The sequence below is a fragment of the Chionomys nivalis genome, chromosome 1, assembly GCF_950005125.1.
Source record: "Chionomys nivalis chromosome 1, mChiNiv1.1, whole genome shotgun sequence".
Classification (NCBI taxonomy): domain Eukaryota; kingdom Metazoa; phylum Chordata; class Mammalia; order Rodentia; family Cricetidae; genus Chionomys; species Chionomys nivalis.
In genome coordinates this window covers 154,778,465-154,793,043 of record NC_080086.1, presented here as the reverse complement: position 1 = coordinate 154,793,043, position 14,579 = coordinate 154,778,465, and the positions used below count along the sequence as shown (strand labels likewise).

Below are 14,579 nucleotides of genomic sequence, written 5' to 3'. Positions count from 1 at the left end.
TCTTGGAGAACCACATACAATGTGTTTTGATTATATTCACCCTCAGCTTCTTCACTTAACTCTTCTCCCCAGGTCCATCCTACATCTACCTCCCAGGGCTGTGTCCTCTGATCTGTGCTATCTCATTCTTCTGGGAGCAGAGCCATCCACTGGAATATCACTGACTCAATAGGAGCCATATCCTTAGAGAAAACTATTTTTCCTCCCTCGGAAACCTTGAATTCCTTAATACCAAATCCTGTGCACTTAGCTCTTACAGGTGGGTGAGTGGGATGAGCTGAATGCAGGCTTCCATGCATTGGTGCTTCTGTCACAGCTGTGAACTAGGACAGGAGGGCGCTGGCATGAGGAGGTGGCAGACAGAAGTGCAGTTGGCACAGGGCTGGGACTCACAGGAGAAAGCAGATGAGAACAGAGTACTAACAAGCACATGTATCAGGGAGTGACCATACAGGTTCAGAGATGTTTATTAGATATATATGAAGCAGATGGGGGCATAGCTCAGGGGTAGAGCATTTGACTGCAGATCAAGAGGTCCCTGGTTCAAGTCCGGGTGCCCCCTTCCCAGGTGTCTCTTTTAGATACAAGAAACCAAATCTGAAGTATTGGTTAAAAGAGTTGACAAATATACTATGTTCCCCTGTGCTCTGTGTTCTGCTCAGGACTGAACCCTGTCTCTTCTCTGGGAGAAGCTAGTACAGGACTCTCAGTGAGACCCATCCAGGTCACACTCATGTTGTGGCACAGACTGGCCTCCAAGGCTCTGGAAGGCTCATTCAGTAAAGGAAGTCAGCATAGAGGAGTCCTATAAAGTTGAGGAATGGGATTCTTCCTCTGCTAACTTTCAAGAGTTAGTCCCTCGGGAAGTCCCTCCTGAGCCCCAAGAAAGCTCCTAACATCCTGTTCCCCCACCTAGCCTGTGCTTTGACTCCTGTTACTCCTGAGGAAAGACTTGGATCCACAAATATGTCTCCTACTTAGAATAAGACTCTGAGGTAAAGGAAAATGACTGACATCTCTTTGTGTCCTCAAGATGGCTGATAGTGACCATGACATTGGAAGTTTCATGGGTGTGTGCTGAGCAAATAAACAATGCTGTGAAATAAAGGGCACCCTCCTCATATCTTAGAGAACAGAGAAAGTGCTCTCTGGGCAAAAGCTTTGGGCCATTGAAAACCCAGAGTCACTAACTCTTGCCTTGGCCACTTAAAGAAAGTTAGGTGTGAACTTAAGGAAAAGCTAAGAGCCCTTTCCAGGACCGAAGCTGATATCTTTAGCATACATTGAGATGGGTGGGCTAAGGTTCGAGATAAGAAGGTGGAGGGCTGACTTAAACAGAAAACTATTTCCAGGTCAAGATCATTAGGCGGAACCAGTAGATCGTGAGCACTGAGCACGTAGTAAGCCTGGGTGTGGTGCCAATGTGGAAGAAGTGCTAATGCCTTCCCTATAAGTGGGAGTATAGCTCAGGGGTAGAGCATTTGACTACAGATAAGAAGTCCAAATCCAGGTGCCCCCATCCTTAAATTTGATTCATGAGTTAAGGGTTCTTGAATAGTTGAGGGGTCAAGAGCCTCCCTCTCTGGGCTCCATAATACAGAATAATTTCATGTCTTATGTGAAGGTGATTTAGCCTCTAAAATGAACTCTCACCCAAGGGACTAAACACTCATGCATCTAAGTTTACCCATGTCCTCCATTATCACAACAATCAAAAGCTGAAAGTGATGTAAGGACAAAGTTTGAAAAAGTATCACAAAGAAAGATATGGAATTGCATCAGATTTTTGCAAATACTCGGCACAATGGATGAAAATTGAACTCAGTATCAAATATAAGATAAATCTAAGACCAAAGGGAAGATCTTAAAAACCTAGGAAACAAGGAGCAGGCGATACACACAGGACAAGAAATCATCATGTTAGGTAACGTTTCCACAGCAGTTCTTGGCACTAGAAGACAATAAGAAACACATTTGGGGGCTCCAGAACACTCTAACCAACAACCCTGGTGCAGGAGAATTATCTGTATTCTATCTATCATATTTTAAATAAACGCTGATTGGACAGGCAGGAAATATAGGCGGGAAAACCAGACAGGAAGTAGAAATGATGTAATGAGAACAGGAGAATTCTGGGAAAGAGGAAGTTGATTCCTCCCACTCCTGCCCAGACCACCAAAGCAGCAGGATGTGATCTGCCCCACTGAAAAAAGGTACTGAGCCACATGGCTAACATAGATCAGAAAAATGGGTTAATCAAGATGTGAGAGTTAGCCAGTGAGAGGCTAGAGCAAACGGGCCAATCAGCTTATAACTTACAGAGATCTTTATGTGATTTTCTTTGGGGCTAAACAGTTGTGGGGTACCTGGTGGGAGGACAAAAACCCCAACAACAAGCAGGCCTAGCCCCCATGCATGTTACAAACCCAAAGGGAGGTATTCTGGACATGGAACTGTATGCTTTATTTGGTAATCTATTGCTTCTCAGATGATCATAGTCCCCGTGTAGGGCAATTTCAATTAAACTCTGGTGTCCCAGAGAATCCCCAGGACAATGCAGGCTATTGCCATTGCTCTCGGTTGCTACCAGAACTTGTTGCGAAAACCCTATTGCTGAAGACACCACACAGATTAGTCATAGGCGGTTGGGAGCCAAGTTGTTGGTAAACAGGAAGCTTCCTCCCTGTTGACAGCTTTGGTCTAGCTGGAAGGTGCTTTGCAAACTGTTTTACCAAGCTGTGGACTCTGTGAAGAGCAGTGGTGACCTGAATGGCAGGTTATGGGAACCATTCCCTTTTTGTTGGATCCAGGTAATAGATGTTTGGTACTCAACTCTAAGAACACAGAGCAGGTAGGGTAAGGTAGGCCGGAAGCAAATGTTCTTACTTCTCACTTGAGAACCCCTAAACCAGATAATCTGGGAACATGACCCGAGGATGATCTGTGTCTCTAAGACACTCTGGGATGATTCAGCTATAAAAGTTTATAGCTATTAACTTTTTATAAGCATGTCCATGCTATAGGTGTGGGAAACATTGGATAAATCAGGCCCAAACAGTCACTCCTCATAACGACCTAGCCATAGCAGAGTTCATATTCATGATACCTATGCTGTATCATCCATCTTGAGCAGAGAAGAAGCAGCCTCCACTATCTTTCCTCCTCCTCCCTCTTACTCCCCATCTGTGGAATCCCTCGATGAATCAGAAGAAGATAAACCTGAAGAACTGATTCAGTCCTCACAATTGTGGTGAAGTGAGGACCACAGACTCTATGACTCGGCAGCATGGCACAGGACACTGCTGTGCCCAGAAGCACACAGTCTTGAGTCAGGGATTACCTGACATGTAGCCAATTTCTCTGCCAGTGATTTTTTTCCCTTGTACCAGTGTAGACTCTCTTAATTACCATGTCTCTGCATAGCCTTGCCCAAGGTCATATGTACTGTGAGTTGTCATCTCCAGGGCCCTAGGACCAGACTCACCATGAATGAAAGTAGTATTAAAGAGAGATGGGGGCACTGTAACCTCCCGACACTGGTGATCATACAGGGGAAATGTGTACGCCATGGAGCATGTGGGGAGGTCAGAGGAAAGCCTGATATGTCAGACTTCACCTTCTGCCTTTTTTGAAGCAGAGTCCCTCTTATTGCTTATAACTGGGATGCATACTTCAAGTTAACTGGCCATGAGTTCCTTCAAGTGTTCCTAATTCCAACTTGTATAGTTCCTTAGGAGTGATATACATCTGGCTTCTTCATATGGCATATATATGTAGAGATCATGAATTGTAACAGACGTCCCAAAAAAAGTATGCTGGGTCCAAATAATTTCACCCCATTTTTCAAAAGCCATGGTCACAGCATAGCTCAGTGGTGCATTTTTGGAGGTGCTGGGCTTCAGTGGGACAGTCTTCCTTCTTCTGGGATGCTCGCTTCCATCTACAGAATTGACTAGGTAGCACTTGAATCAAATCCATCTTCACAAGGGTATGCAAGCCACACAGTCAAGGATGTATGTAACTGGAAGACGCCCGGTTCTCTTCCTGCCTTGAACTGATGAGTCGAGGCCTCCTGCCATGGAGAGGAATCAGCTTCACTTTTCCAACAGCAAAGTGCTATCTGCCATTGTCTCTGAATTCTCTTCATGACCAGTCAGTTCTCATGGGAAGTCCGGCTCCTCCCATAGACTCTGTGGCAAAAGCAGTCTGTCAGAAATGGCTCACACAGTCATTGCTTTACTCTGAAACAGCCTCCCAGCTCTGTAAGTTCAAGTATAGATTTTTATGCCAGTGGGTCTAAACAACAGCAATTTTACCCTATCTTTCCAGCAGTGAGCATCCTGCAGGTCCTGTGCTTTGGAATCAAACAAGATGGCCCAGTGGATGTTCCAGCGACATCCTAATGCTGCCCAACTTACAAAAGGAGCAAATCACCTTCCTAATCAGAGAGCACTTCTCTGCTGGCATCCCTTCAGCAGAGGCCATTAGTGACTTAGTGACTGAAAAACTTCAGAAAACTTCTGCTGACATCCTCTACTTTCTATGAGTCTTTGCCTCCAGGTAGTGTCTGTCCATGCTAGCACAGCCTTAGATTCTGACCTCCCTCTACCCATCATAGCCTGTCAGCACATCCTTAAATTCAGAATGCAGTTCTTCACCTGATGGGCAGCTCTGGACCACACTGAGACCATTGCTCAGTAAGAGTAGACAGAAAGATTTGTTCAAGCCTCATTTATGCTGCTCTGATAAAATGCTGAGGAAAGACGCAAGTGAGGAAAGAAAGGGTTTGTGTTAGCTCACAATTTCAGGATACAGTCACTTATTTCAGCGAGGTCAAGGCAGCAGGAATTTTACACACTTAGTCACATCACATCTACCCTTAACAGCAGAGAAAATGAATGCACGCATGCTCATTAGTGCTGAGCTCACTCTCTGCACTCACACTGTCCAGGATCCCTGCCTAGGGAACAGTGCTGTGTCCTCATGCATCAATTGACTTAATCATCAAGACAATCCCCTACTGACAGGAACACAGGCCAACCTGATCTAGACACTGTATCCTTCATGGAGACTTTATGTCCAAGGTGATTCTACATTGTGTCAAACTGACAATTAAAATTCACTATCTCAGTGAGGATGAGGGAAGAAATGCAGATGGGAAAACCAAGAAGGTGGAGAGGACTCAGCACGGGTCAGAGGTCAGCTGTATGCATTGTACTAATGTACTTTGGGGGTTGCAGCCTTTGGGTTCATGGGTGATTATAGTGTGGCTGAGAATGGAACCCACAGAAGTAAATGAATGGAGCATAGAAGCTCTGATCCTAGAAACCTCAGCTAAAGAAGACTTTCTAATCTCATAGGCATCCTGACTTAAATGAATGTAGTATGTCAGTAACGAGATTCCAAAATAAATAAGGGGGCACCTGGATTTGAACCAGGGACCTCTTGATCTGCAGTCAAATGCTCTACCCCTGAGCTATACCCCCACTGGTACCAGTGAGCCCAGTTAATACATTTCATCTGTGTGGTGATAAATTCTGACTATAAAGTTAAATTACAGATCTTCTCAGACCTATTTCCCAGAAGCAGCCAGACCTGACTGGTGAGATTCCTTTCTCAGCTCTGCAGCTTTTCAGACCCATCCTTGATGAGCATCATCAGTCAAGGAACTTAGAGGAGCAGTCTGCAGACCTGAGCCCATTTCACCATGCTTTCCTGGGTGAGCTCCTGAGCTGCCAGCTGCCTTCAACCTGGGTATCCATCACCCTCTCCTTCTTCCTTGAAGACAGAGTGGGCTGTCACTCAAGGTTCTCACAGGGCCCCAGCTGGCACTGGAACAGCAACACTGCAGGTCCCTCTTTCCCTGGTACAGCAGCTGAGCCATATTTTAGCCTTTGAGGATGAAGCAAGAGAACAGTGGGCTCTGGAAGGGGAAGAAGCTCACGTGGGTAACATCCACTCTCCACAGAATACCTGATTCTGGGATGTGTCTCCTTAGTTCTAAACACATGGTCACCACACAACCATAAAAGGAGATAATTTTTGGTGTGATTTTCCTTTCTAATTCCTGAATATTTTATCTCTGCATGGCTGTTAAAACTGGAAAATCCAGAAGAATTCTCCAGCATAGTCCTTGCTTCTCTTTAAAAATCCAACAGAACCAGAGAAAGCCGAGATACACAGGATTGGATATCTTTAATAAGAGCAGGAGAGACCTGGAGCTGGTAGGAAGAGATGGGAAGCAGCCATCCATTCACATGATGGGCTGACTTGTAGCTCCCAGCCCTACTGAGGACCATAAGTGGAATAAACAGAAGAAACATAGTACTGAGCATTGTGATAACTCCATGGTTAAAAACAAAAAATTAACAGCCTTATGGTTGGGGGATCTGGATTTGAACCAGGGACCTCTTGATTTGCAGTCAAATGCTCTCTCCCTGTTCTTTGTCCCCTCCCTGTAAGGTATGTTAAGTAAGTGTCTTTGGCCTTTATATTCACACTCAGCACTCCTAAAACTTGCTGCTAAGTTTCCACTCAACTTTTTCCCCCCGAGACTAGGTTTCCTTGTGTAGCACTGACTGTCCTGGAACTCACTCTGTAGAGCCTGCTGACCTCGAATTCATACTCTCTTTATAGACCAGGCTGGCCTGGAACACAGAGATCTCCATGCCTCTGAGTTCACAATGGTGGTAAAAAGTTACGTACCACTAGCATCTGGCTCTGACAAGAGCAGCACTGTTGCCTCACCAGACTCAGTCCAGACAAGTTCCTCTATGGTCCCCAGTATCTCCAAGTTTGCCCTCTGTAGGGAGAGATGGGAGGCAGCCACTCATCTTCATGAAGGGCTGAGCAGCTCTGCTGAGTACCATAAACAGAATGAATGGAAAAAACACAGGACTGAGCGTACATGATAACTCCATGAATAAAAGCATAGACTTATGGTAGGGGGCACCCGGATTTGAACCGGGGACCTCTTGATCTGCAGTCAAATGCTCTACCCCTGAGCTATGCCCCCTCCATGTCAGAGATGTTTTATAAGTGCCTTAACCTTTATAGTCACACCCAACATTCCTACAACTTATACTTTTTACTTGGCAAGACCAGCACTGCTGCCTCCACAAACTCATCTCAGACAGGTCCCTCTCCTGTCCCTGCTATCTTCAACTTTGTCCCATGTTGTAATGTCAGCACCCTCCCATACACATCTGAGCCTATGGGAGCAGCACAGCTGGAGACAGGTGGACATAAGCTACTACAAAGGACTTCAGATTTACATGTCTGATTTCTTCAGTTATATACAAGCCCTCAAGATGTAGAGACCCTGCCTAACTTCTCTGGGGAGCCATGTGGTACCTGCATTTGAAGACATCTCTCCAGTCCATGGATGATCTGTGTGTTATCCCTGAGGGTGGCTCCTGGGGAGATGGTGAAGATGTCTCTTCAGGCCTGAGTGGGTCACCCAGGAGATCTGACAGCAGAGCAGGAGGACAGAGGATCAGGGGATGCTGAAGCTGTGGACCCTACCCTGTCCTTCAGATCTGTCGCCACTACACAAACTCATTGCCATGAGTTTCAATTAACCGATATGGTATAATTAAATTGTTTTGAATACTCAATAATATTTTTAAAAATTATATTTTAAAAATAAAACATGCATTCTCCTGAATCCTCTTCTTATTGCTCCCGTCACCCCAAATCAGCCATTCTCCAAAGGTTTAGCCATCTCTTCTCCTCTGCCTGTGCACTTACATAAACTACGTACAGCATGGGATGTCCTAGTTAGTCAAGGCAAACATCAGTAACTGGCTGACTTATAGATGACGATTATAATTTCTATGCCTTCTTCCATTCTCAGTATCCTATTCCATTCCTGATCCAAGATTTAGTTGGATGAGCTTCTATGTTTTTATATGATAATCTGTTAACACTGTGTGTGGTTGAAGTGCATCAGTCTAAACAGGATGAGACATTCGGTAGAACTTTTATTTATTCTGATGTTAATGTCAACTTCATGTTTAAACTGTTTCATTTCCTTTAAACACCTACATCTTCCACAAACCTTGAGTTCCTTGAAACACTTTTCAGAATAATTTTCCATGCACGGAGATGTCTCTGCTGTCCAATGAACATCCTCCTTTCTGTTTTCCAGGAGTGACCTGGACTCCTGTTCCTTTTGTTCCAGTTGCCCCCAAAATCTGCTGCATGGTCAGTGTCCTGCTATTTCCTTCACCTCCACCATGACTCTTCTGCTCCACCACCTCTTTTGTGTGTATGTCTCTCTTTCCCAGTTGCCAACTTCTTCAATGTTTCTTTTTTTTTTCTTTTAATCACTGCCTGGCCCATTAGTTCCAGCCTCTTATTGGCTAGCTCTTACATATTGATCTAACCCATTTCTAATATTCTGTGTGGTACCACGAGCTGGCTTACCAGGAAAGATCTTAACCTGCGTCTGTCTGGAGTGGGAGAATCATGGCGATTCCCTGACTCAGCTTCTTTCTCCCAGCATCCTGTCTGTTTACTCCACCCACCTAAGGGTTGGCCTATCAAATGGGCCTAGGCAGTTTCTTTATTAATTAACCAACGAAAGCAACAGATTAATACAAGACACACCTCCATCATTTCCCCTTTTTTCTGTTTAAACAAAAAAGAAAGGCTTTCACTTTAACATAGTAAGATTACATATAGCAAAACAGTTATCAAGCAAGAATTACAGTTACAATATTTATATCTATTTTATCTTTTATCATAACTAAGGAAAACTATAACTATAACTAACCATTCTTCAACTCCATCAAAGACTCTAGAAGGATATAATATTACCTAAGCAAACAAGAGATCCAAAACTCTAGAAATGACAGAGACATCTCACTGCCTGGACAGTCACCCAAAGTTCTTTTGTACGACTGGGGCATCCATCTTCTGCCTTCAGGTCCATAGTATCCAGCAGACATTTTCATCAAGCAGGAAATTCCAAAGACAGTTCAGTCACTTTCTGCTGTGTCCTGCAGAATGTCTCACAGACTCTTTCATGAGTCAGGAACCCCAAAAGACCATCTCACCTTCAGGCAAGTTCAGCAGTCCTCTCCCTGCAGGTTCTCTGTGTCCAGCTTATGCATCAGTCCAGGCAAGAGCAGTTTCTTACCCAAATAGCTATCAAACTCCATAAGGAGCCTCTTCAGTGCCCATCTTCCTCTTGAAGTAGATTGGTGCTGCCAGGAGCAGACGTATCTCACTATCATGAGCAGTCCTAAGTTATTGAAACATTTAAATGCCATATTCTGTAGCCTTTGAAAGATATGAAGAATGCCTATTTAACTGAAATATATCTATACGCATCTAGAAAATCTAACTAACATGACTACAAGCTTGACTATTACTGATGATTATCCATTAACAACCTATATACGTTACATTTTTAAATGAACTACACAATCACAATACCTTAATCAATATTAGAAATATGCATATACATATAACAAAATTGACCTTATAATCCATACCAATGCAAATTATTCATATCTATATCATTTCCCCCTTTAAATGTAAAAGAACAGTTATAAACAATATTCGGGAACATGGGGGCAGTTTTTTCTCTCCAAACTGCTTCCTGCTGAATGGGGGCGTCATTAATTAGGTCTTTCATGGTATAACCTGTGTGCCAGGGTCATCTCAGTTGGCAGTTGAGTGAAGTAATTTTTTGAGGGTGTTCACAGTAACCTTTCAGGAGGGCGTGGTCTATCATACCATATTGGGATAGAAGCAATACACAGGGTCTTGTCCTCTGTGAAAACAAAAGAAGACCCTCTCCAAAGCATCATATCCTTAGACCCATATTCTGAAATCATAATACCCTTATATCCATTCTGGTTTAGCTTAGCAGCCCATATAATGAAATGTCTCTCTGCACTTAGCTCCTTTACAGTCAAAAATTTTAAAGAAAACACAATAATACAAAGAATCCAGACTCTCTGTGAATTTTCCATTTTTACATGGATTATTTTTCTTTATTTCTTTTAATCTATAACTATCTGTACTCTGTCTCTTTGAAGACTTTATCCCCCTTTTTTTAAGGGCATTAACTTTATTTTTTCTCTATATTTTTTTTCTCTCAAGCCTACGTATACTCATCCAACACTGTGACTCATTTATAGATCTTCTATGTCTGAAATCTGTTCTATTGTGAGTCTGTAATTTTTTTACTATCCAGGAGCATTTTTTAAAATGTTAAGCACTTCTTAAAAACCTAAGTTGCACCATTTAGAGGTATTACGGTACTGCCTGTGTCCTGCCCAGTCTAAACCTTAACTGCGCTGTTATTATGGTAATTACGGTAGTTCCTGCCTGAGACCAGCACAGTTCAGCACGGCGGAGCTGAGCCCACTCCTGCCTCAGAGCCATTTGGTGCCCCTGAGCCACACGCAGTTCCAGACACACAGCAGTCCACATTGCCATCAAGCAAGCCGTAGCACTTTACTCCATTCAAAGACTCTGTCTCCCGCAGGAGCCAGACAGAGATCGTGATGGCGGCACAGCCCAGAAAGCCGGCATTTTAAAACAGCCAGTTTTTTTCCTGTTGCTGAGTCAGGACAATTTCTTTGCCGCATGCAACCCAGAAACAGCAAAAAGCTGTCTTAAATTCTCTCTGTGTCCTTTTTAAGCCCTCTCAGGTTTTAGTGGAGTTCATTAGCACGTTGGGTGCCACTCTGTAGTAAATATGAGTGGCGGGGCTGCGTCTCCGGCACCCGGCCGCCCGCATGGCTAGCTTATGCCCCGAAATAATTACACGGAAACTGTATTTTTTTAATCACTGCCTGGCCCATTAGCTCTAGCCTCTTATTGGCTAGCTCTTACATATTGATCTAACCCATTTCTAATATTCTGTGTAGTACCACAAGCTGGCTTACCAGGAAAGATCTTAAACTGCGTCTGTCTGTCTGCAGTAGGAGAATCATGGCGACTGCCTTTCAATGTTTCTTAACAAACTACCTATGTGAGAGGTGAACAGAAGCAAAATTTCTAGCCTTTGTGTGACTGATAATACCTGTAACTCTTCTCACACACTGTACTGATGATCAGGACACTTAATTTAAATATTTTTTATAAATAATGTGGTAGTTTGAATGATAACAAACCCCAAAGGTTCATATATTTGAATGTTTGGTCCCCAGTTGGTGAACTGTTTCAGAAAGATTAGGAGGTGTGACCATCTTGGAGGAGGTGTCCACAGGGAGGAGCTTTGTGGTCTCAGAATCCCATATCAGGCCCAGTCTTTCTCTCTGCCTCCTGCTTGTGGATCAGACGTAAACTGTCAGTTACTGGTCCAGTGCCATGCCTGCCACCATGCTTCCCACCATAATGATCATGGACTTAGATATTGTAAGCCATCTCCCATTAAATGTTTTTTTTATAAGTTGCCTTGGTCATGGTATGTCTTCATGACAATAGAACCGTGTAGTTACTAAATATATAACACTACAGCAACACAGAATAGTATGTGCAAAATTGATATCAGGGCCAGGGTTATTGCTATGACAGATCCAACCGTGCTGCTTCATGGAAGAATATGGAAAATATTAGGAACTTCAGTTTGAAAATCAGTTAAATATTTTAAATGTGGCTTAACTGGCCAAGGTAATAATAGGAGTTTGGAAAACAGTAGTGCTCAGAACAATGTGGTCATTGAGGTCCAGCTTAAAAAATTTCAGAGGTGAAGAATATTAGCATTATTATCATAAATTAGCAAAGAGGCCGGGCGGTGGTGGCGCACGCCTTTAATCCCAGCACTCGGGAGGCAGAGGCAGGCGGATCTCTGTGAGTTCGAGACCAGCCTGGTCTACAAAGGGAGTTCCAGGACAGGCTCCAAAGCTACAGAGAAACCCTGTCTCGAAAAAACCAAAAAAAAAAAAAAAAATAAATTAGCAAAGAATGTGGTTGCTTGTTGCCCTTGACCAAAATTCTGCCAGAGGCTAAAGTGAAGAGTCTTGGACTGATGTTGCTGGCAGAGGAGATTCCAGGACATCTTAGTGTTGACTGCCACGTGGTTATTACTGATCACTCTCATGCAGATCTACAATGCAAAGAATCAAGAGGACAAACCAGAATACAACGTGGATGACACTGTTCCCTTCAGTCATCCATCACCTTTAGCTCTTACAATCTTTCTGCCTCCTTTTCACATTGAACACTGAGACTTGAGTTGAGCAGGTTGATGAAGGCATCCAATTTAGTGCCGAGTGCTCCAAAGCCTCTCACTCTCTGTACATTGCTCAGTTGTGGGTCTCTGTGCTAATTTCCATCCACTGCAAGGAGAAGCTTCTATGGTGTGGACTGAGCCAAGCATTGACCTATGGGTATGGGTACAGCAGTATACCATTAGGAGTCATAGTATTGCTATGCTCCTTAGCAGAATAATAGCAGTAGGTTGTCTCCCAAGGCCCATGACCTAGACAGTCTCAGTTTCACGCCGCTGCAGCAGTGTCAGATATGGATTCTGTCTCATGGGGTGGGCCTCAAAGCCAACTATTAAAAATTTGTTGTTAGGCCAGGCAGTGGTGGCGCACGCCTTTAATCCCAGCACTCGGGAGGCAGAGGCAGGCGGATCTCTGTGAGTTCGAGACCAGCCTGGTCTACAAGAGCTAGTTCCAGGACAGACTCAAAAACCACAGAGAAACCCTGTCTCGAAAAACCAAAAAAAAAAAAATTGTTGTTATTCCCATAATATTTGTGTCAGTATTGGACAAGGATGTTTTGTGGGCAAATGACAGTTGTAGGTCACAGGGTTTTATATAGATAATATCTTCTATGATAGTGCAGAGTACCTTCCAGAATCATGAATTTCTATCAATATGTATGAAGAAGTTGAATATCATATTAACATCTCTATTTTATGACATAAGTGTTTTTTTCAGACTTGATCTACCTGAAGATTGAGCTATATTATGTTTAGGTAGGGTGTAGATGGAAGTTTCTGTCCCGCACGGTCCCAAAGAAAGACACAGAGCCTTATATTAATTATGAACTATTTTGCCTATTAGCTCAGGATTATTACTAAATAGTTCTTACACTTTAAATTAACCCATAATTCTTGACCATGACTAGCCATGTGACTTGGTACCTTTTCTCAGTGCAGCATTCTCATCTTATTTCCTCTGTGTCTGGCTGGTGACTGACTCTCTGCCTTTCCTCTTCCCAGAATTCTCCTAGCCTGATTGCCATACCTATACTTCCTGCCTGACTACTGACCAATCAGGATTTTATTAAACCAATATGAATGACAAATCTTTACAGTGTACAAGAGCATTATCCCACAGCAGTAGGGTGTCTTTTGCTGTGGAGAGACACCATAACCATGGCAACTCTTATAAATTTCACTGGGGTGGTTCACTTATAGTTCAGAGGTTCAGTCCATTATCATCGTGGTGGGATGGTAGGACATATGGCATGTAGTCAAACATAGTGCTGAGAGGTAGCTTAGAGTTATTACATTGTTTTGTTTTGTTTTGTTTTAAGACAGGTCTCTTTGTGTAACCATGGCTGTCCTAGAACTCACTCTGTGAATACCAGGCTTCCATTGAACTCAGAGATCCATGTTTCTAGGGCTCCTGAGTATTAGAATTAAAGATGTGTGCCACCACTGTCTGGCAAGTTCTTATATTTTGACTTAGAGACAACAGGAACTGGTCTGTCTCACTGCACAAGGCTTGATCATAATGAGTTTTTTAAAGCCCATGTCCACAGTGAGACATTTCCTCCAAGAAGTCCATACCTATAATAGTTCCATTCTCTTTGGGGACCATTTGCTTTCAAACCACCATATTCCACCCCCTGGCTCCCAAAGGCTTTTATCCATATCACAATTCAAGATTGCATTCGGCCCAACTTCAAAAATCTCACAGTCTATCAGAGTCTCAACAGTGTTTAAAAGTCCAAAGTCAAAAAAAAAAAAAAAAACATTTAATTGGGGTGCTCACTTACAGCTCAGCTCAGAGGTTCAGTCCAATATCACCATGGTGGGACATGGCAGTGTGAGGGCAGACACGGTGCTGGAGAGGTAGCTGAGAGTTCTTACATCTTGATTCACAGGAAACAGGAAGTGGTCAGTCTCACTGGGCATGGCTTGAACATATATGAGACCTCAAAGCCTACTCCACAGTGATACACTTCCTCTAACAAGGCCACACCTCCTAATAGTGTCATTCACTTTAAGGGCCATTTTCATTCAATCACCACAAGATCCACCCAAAGAACTCTCCATCTCACAAGATACGCCTGCCCATCCACTGTCATTGCTACTCTATTCCTACTAGTCAGAAATTGGGAACAGCCTTAGATACCCACCAATGGAGTGAGAAAAAGTGGTACTTTTACAAAATAAAATATTATTCAGCTTCTAATAAAATGTAATTTTGAAAATCTCAGGAAAAAGATGGAGCTAGAAACCATCATCCCAAGTGAGGTTCAAAGAACCCAAAAGGCAAATATTTCATGACTTCACTTATATATGGATGTAGACTTTCAACCATTTAATCAGCGGATTACGATCTAAATAACCACTGAGATTAGGGACCTATTAAGAAACC

The 14,579-nt window shown here is 43.2% G+C and overlaps 3 non-coding genes across 3 annotated transcripts; 1 reads left to right on the top strand and 2 right to left on the bottom strand.

The window, feature by feature from the left end:
• Nucleotides 1-490: 490 nt before the first annotated feature.
• On the top strand, nt 491-562 carry Trnac-gca (transfer RNA cysteine (anticodon GCA)). The gene has a single exon. It is a non-coding gene; the product is annotated as a tRNA-Cys (tRNA).
• A 4,852-nt stretch (nt 563-5,414) lies between these two features.
• Trnac-gca (transfer RNA cysteine (anticodon GCA)) lies at nt 5,415-5,486 on the bottom strand. The gene has a single exon. It is a non-coding gene; the product is annotated as a tRNA-Cys (tRNA).
• Nucleotides 5,487-6,943: 1,457 nt separating this feature from the next.
• Nucleotides 6,944-7,015, bottom strand: Trnac-gca (transfer RNA cysteine (anticodon GCA)). Its single transcript has one exon. It is a non-coding gene; the product is annotated as a tRNA-Cys (tRNA).
• Nucleotides 7,016-14,579: the final 7,564 nt, after the last annotated feature.